Raw genomic sequence first — 6,264 nt, 5'->3', positions numbered from 1 at the left:
GAAAATAGGGACATTTGAACACCTTCTTCAATATACACCTGCCTAGTCACTAAGAGAGGCCATTTTGGTTGGGCTACATCCTACAGATGTCTCTTGCACTACAACAAGGAAGAAGGCCTTTTTGTGGTGGCACCTGCTCTCTGGAATAGTGTTTCCCACAGAAGCAAGACATTAGTGTAATTTCAGCGCATGCTGTAAATGTGTAATAATAATAATAATAATAATAATAATAATAATAATAATAGTAATATATTTATACCCCGTCCACTCTGGTCAGTTCCCAACAGAATATTAAAACACGATAAAACATCAAGCATTAATATCTTCCCAAAACAGGGCTGTCTTCAGATGTCTTCTAAAAGTCAAATAGTTGTTTATTCCCTTGACATCTGATGGGAGGGCATTCCACAGGACAGGTGCCACTACCGAGGAGGCCCTCTGCCTGGTTCCCTGTAGCTTCACTTCTCGCAGTGAGGGAACCACCAGAAGCCCTCGGCACTGTACCTTAGTGTCCGGGCTGAATGATAGGGGTGGAGACGCTCCTTCATACTGGGCCGAGGCCGTTTAGGGCTTTAAAAGTAAGCACCAACACTTTGAATTGTGCTCGGAAACATACTGGGAACCAATGTAGGTCTTTCAGGACCAGTGTGGTATGGTCTCGGCGGCCACTCCCAGTCTATTGATGTTTGCAGAATGGGGAAGGGGTTGGTTGGTTGTTATTTCTTGTGTTTGATTACTTGAATAATTTTTCACTTTTTGTATTGCATTGTATGATCTGCTGACCACTGCCTCGAGATGCTTGGTATAGCAGGTGGGATATAAATATTTTAAGAAATGAAATAAATAAATATCCCACCAGATAGCTGTACATGAGACTCAGCAATGTCCAAACACACAATGCGGCGCACAGTAAAAACAGCTGCACACCTGGCTAAGAGCCAGTGGGGGAGGAGGGAGCTCTTACTAGAATGCCTATGGGGATCCCATCCATGCATTCAGAGCCAAGCTCCAGGAAGCTCATATCTCTCCGCCCCCCACCCTTCAATCCAGTTTGTTAAGCAGGGCATGACTAAGGTCACATCATAGCTAAATGTTAAAGGCTCCTTAATATCATCATTTCTATATTAATGAGATGCAGCTCTATATCAGTTAAAAGAGACTTTTAATGAGGCTTTGGATCAAAGCCACAAGGACAAATGCTCTGGTTTCTGAAGCTTACTTGATTTAAAACAAATGTGGATTGTCCCTTGCTGATCAAGCAATTAGTTTGCTGAAATACATTGCTATGATCAATGTAAAATATCATTTGTCTGACCAATTAAAACAAAAGCAGACTTTTTAATATAGGGATGCTCTGCTACAAAGCAGATCAATACCATGAAGTTATTGCTATTCCCCCATCAATCAGTTAAGAGCAAACTGAATTTATAAAAGAGGGGGAGACTGCACAGTCTGGGTTATTCCAGGCTTATTTTTTGCTCCCAGATGCGAATAAAGGCACATGCAGGAAATCAGATATTCAAGTGGGTAGTCTGTGGATGGTACGGCATTCATTTTCTTGTGCATAAACCATAGAGACAGCAGAACATCCAATACCTGTGCAGGCAATCTTTCTTATTTGTATAAAGGTGGTAAAGAGAGCATCCAGCCATATATTTCCATTTCTCCCTGGTGCATCCCTCAAAAGTCGTATGAAAAGTACTTGCCTCTTTAATGAAGACTCAACTTTTGAAAATGCGTATCTTTTTTTACCACAGGCCTTATATATCTCCTTCCAATAAACAGCTCAGCAATTGACACTGGCACACTATAAAAACAGCAACACCTCATAAACATTACAGATGCATTTTATAAAAAGTTTCAGAGAGTTCAGCAACAGAACTAGGGTTGATCAGCATGGAGTCTTACCCCAAGTAAGGGCACATGAAAGGGATTGTGGGAACTGGTGCACCGTCTGCCACCCTACAAAAACAATCCCATTAAAAGTGGGGAGTTTTTACTATGCAAGAATCAAAACCTGTCCTTACCATACATGGAGTCTGAAGAACAGTTCTGGGATGGGGTCACATTTTTATTAGAATATTGTTCTAGTTTAGTCGTGTCCAACTCTTCATGACCCCATGGACCAGAGCATGCCAGGCACTCCTGTCTTCCACTGCCTCCCGCAGTTTGGTCAAACTCATGTTAGCAGCTTCGAAAACACTGTCCAACCATCTCGTCCTCTGTCATCCCCTTCTCCTTGTGCCCTCCACCTTTCCCAACATCAGGGTCTTTTCCAGGAAGACTTCTCTTCTCATCAGGTGGCCAAAGTATTGGAGCCTCAGCTTCATGATCTGTCCTTCCAGTGAGCACTCAGGGCTGATTTCCTTCAGAATGGATAGGTTTGATCTTCTAGCAGTCCATGGGACTCTCAAGAGTCTCCTCCAGCACCATAATTCAAAAGCATCCATTCTTCGGCAATCGGCCTTCTTTATGGTAAAGCTCTCACTTCCATACATCACTACTGGGAAAACCATAGCTTTAACTATACGGACCTTTGTCGGCAAGGTGATGTCTCTGCTTTATAAGATGCTGTCTAGGTTTGCCATTGCAGTGATCCATGAAGGAGATTAGAATAGTGTTATTATTTAAATGGGGGAAGACATTAAAATGATGAAAAAATATAAATGGGAATGGGAAAGATGATAAAGATCTTTTAAAATTAAATAAAAATAACAAAACATGTGTGTTCTGTCTTGAGGGTCTTTGCTTTTTGCTAGAAAGCAGGGGATAAATTCACGCTGAAACCAATGTAGGATCCATAGTATAACACAATATAACTTACTGAGCAATCCAAACTCCCTTTGTGTGAGGCTTGAAGGAGGTTTGGTGTCCCTCTCTGCTAGCCTTATCAGCCTCCCATACAGCTCCTCCTTCTGTCTACTAAATGAGTAGGTAGAAGTGGGGGTTGGAGAGATCCCCACCAGCAGCAGCGAGCGATAAGACCCCCAATGGACCCAATCCAGTCCTGATCACTGCAGCACCTCAAGACTGATGCAGCAATCTGACTGCATCCCACATCTTCCACCTGGTTGCCATGCACGACGGGATTATGGACACTCTGGTGGTCTTGCTGTTCCCTAAACCCCCACCAGACTAGCAGGAGAGTCTGGGTTGTTCCACAAGACACTAATCCCTGTCAGAAATGTGCAGCCTTCGGATCAAGTCCACTGTGCTGGGAGGATATCCCATTTTAACCAGGTGTCTCAATTCTCTTCTACAATATGCTAGATAGAGATATTTCAACGTTGGAGAGTTACATGAAGATGATGTACAGGTGGTACACAACACCAGTGCAGTTAGGGAAAATGTACAAAACTAGTTCAAATATATGTTGGAAGTGTAAGGAAAAGGAGGGGACATTTTATCATATGTGGTGGGATTGTAAGGTAATTTAAAAAATTGGGAAATGATATACAACGAGTTGAAGAAAATGTTCCATTTAACATTTGTTAAAAAACCTGAAGCATTTTTATTAGGGATTGTAGGGAAAGATCTGCCCAAAAAGCTGAAAAACATCTTCATGTATGCGACAACGGCCGCGAGAGTTCTGGTAGCACAAGGATGGAAGACTGAAGAAACCCCAACTAAAGAATCATAGCAAGAAAAATTGATGGACTATGCAGAACTGGCAAAAATGACACACAAGCTACGGGACAAGGATAACTGTGACTTTAAAGATGAATGGGAACCCTTTACAAAGTATTTGAAGACACAACAAAGCGAACTGGACTCCTTGGCTGGTTTTGAATAAACATTCACAATTTTTTTATTGAGAATAATCAGCTAAGTAGTTAGAGGATTTATACAACTGTGTCACATGCAGAAAACAGCATTTTTCGAGAAATCAAAGACTGGAACTGAGGGAAGTCAGGGGGTGGGGGGGTGTGGGTTCTGTGGGGGGAGGGAGGAAAAATGGAGGGAAATAAGGATGATACGTTTCTGGATAATAGGTTTTGTTTTAATTTTGAATAAAAAGTTATTTTTTTTAAAAAAAGAGATATTTCAACGTTGTATAGCAGTGGCTACAGAAACAGTACGCCTCACAGCTGTGGGGACTTGGCACAACACAGCGTCTGTCTGCCACTCTGAAACCCTTTCCCATGTTCATAAAACACCCAGCAATGACAATCCCCTCTCTTTTTCTCAGGCAGTGATTGCCACAAACAAGGATGACTTTAAAAGAGAATTAGACAACTTAAGGCTACCAATGGCTTTTAACCGTGAAGGCTATGCTCTGCCTTCCCATGGTCAAAAAGAGTCATGCTTCTGGATGCCAGTTGCTGGAAACCACAGGAGTGGAGAGTGTGCTTGTGCTTAGGTCCCACCACGGCCACTGTGAGAACAGGATGCTGGACTAGATCCAGCAGACATGCCTTATTTTTGCCTACTTGCCTCATACAGAATGCTGCTAGATCAATGCACCCTAATCTTTGCACCAGCACATTGATGCACATCTGTGGAGCAAAAGCAACTGTGAACATGGTTTAAATGCCTTTCACTGAAAGTAAAGCTCTAGTTTACTCAGCACATTTCCCTTTGCACCAAAGCATCATTTAAAGGCATTTAAATAGGGCCCTGGTGAAAGTAATTAGATGAGATTTCATTTTGCATAGGAAAGAAATATTGTCCAGTGGGGGTTTTCTGTTGTGAATCATTTCAGGTTTCTTGGCAAATTCTTATTCTGATATTTTCAGCCTTACACAACAGATTATTAAATTACTTTTTCGAGGGGCGGGGGAGTCTTACGGCTTGCACAATCTTTGCATGATGATCCAAAACTGAATAAAGGAACAAGACATAAACTATTCTTTTAAACTACAAATGTGGATAGGAAGACATCCATTTGTATGAGGCATACAACAGAAATGCAGCTTTTTTTGTCATTCCAACTGTGGCCAATAGTTTGCTTTTGTTTTGTGCATCATATGCTGTTGCATTTCAATGAGATTAAGCATTCTAAAACCATGAAATCAATGAGGCATCAATAGGTGATGTCCAATTAATTTCAATGGAAATTTAAGCATCCTTGACACTTATGGATTGTGCCCAACATGTGCTTGCAATCTGCATTTGTGAAAAATATGATTGACTTGGTCCCAAAACTCACCAGTTCCCAGGATCAATCACTGAAACTGGCCTTAAAAGGGGAGGGGGGAGTAGTACCATTTAGTAGCATCCAACCAAGTTAGAGAAGACTCATTAAAATTATTGAACCTGTTAGTCATGGTCCTTAATTTCAAAGGGTGCCTGCTCTGAGTAGGACTAACATTGGCTACAACTGTTGTGTTTCATTTCCCCCAAATTGAACAAGAAGTACTCTGCTCCAGAAAGTGATGGCAAACTCAGCTGTTCTGTTTGCACAGAATACAGTGGATGCTGATGTACTCAGGTAAAAAAAACAAGTGCCCATTCAAAGATCAGTGCTCTGCATGCAGAAATATGGTCAAAGTCATTGCAGACCAGAAAATGTAAAGCGAAAACTTTGATCGCTCTTCTACCAGTTGCGAATGAGTATCTGCATCAAATTGCCACTTGATCTCTGGACTTAGTCCAGGTTTTTCTGCCATCAACCATAAGGGAATAAACAACATACTTCGAACACCACTATATGAGTAACAGATTTTTTAATCATGCACTTTCAGGATATTTAACTTCTACATAACTCAGTAACCTCAACATTTACAATTCCTTTTCCTGTTTTGGATATTTTTATTATTACAGTTAGCAACCATTTCCTATTCTGGATTTTCCATGTTTGATGTTTTCACTTTGGGTCATTTAGAACATTAGTTTCCCTCTGTGTCCGTATGCAATGTCAAATTTTAGATGATCTCACTCACTTCTTCCCTAACCGCTACAGTCTGTTTGTGGACTCTGTGTATGGTATGCCACAAGTATTAGATACACAATAAAACATAACCATGCTTGAGCAGTTCTGAAGGGTGTTTGGAAATTTCGCAGACTGTATAGCTTTATGGTCAATTGTCTTTGTAATTGTGCAGACATGGGCCCATTAGTTTACCTGCAGTTCAGCTGTTATCTAAACTGAGGCTTTCTGGGGTTGGTGGAAGTTATCATCTGAAACAGCTGGAGGGCACCAGATTGGCCAAGGCTTATAAACAGCTAATGGCAGGCTTAAAAAGCAAAAAGAAGAGTGGTCATTAAACTGACCTTGGTTCTTTGCATTACATATCTAACTGAACAGTGTTAACCATGTATGCA

Source organism: Podarcis filfolensis, assembly GCF_964270895.1.
Source record: "Podarcis filfolensis genome assembly, chromosome: 9".
Taxonomy (NCBI): domain Eukaryota; kingdom Metazoa; phylum Chordata; class Lepidosauria; order Squamata; family Lacertidae; genus Podarcis; species Podarcis filfolensis.
This window is presented reverse-complemented; position numbering follows the sequence as displayed.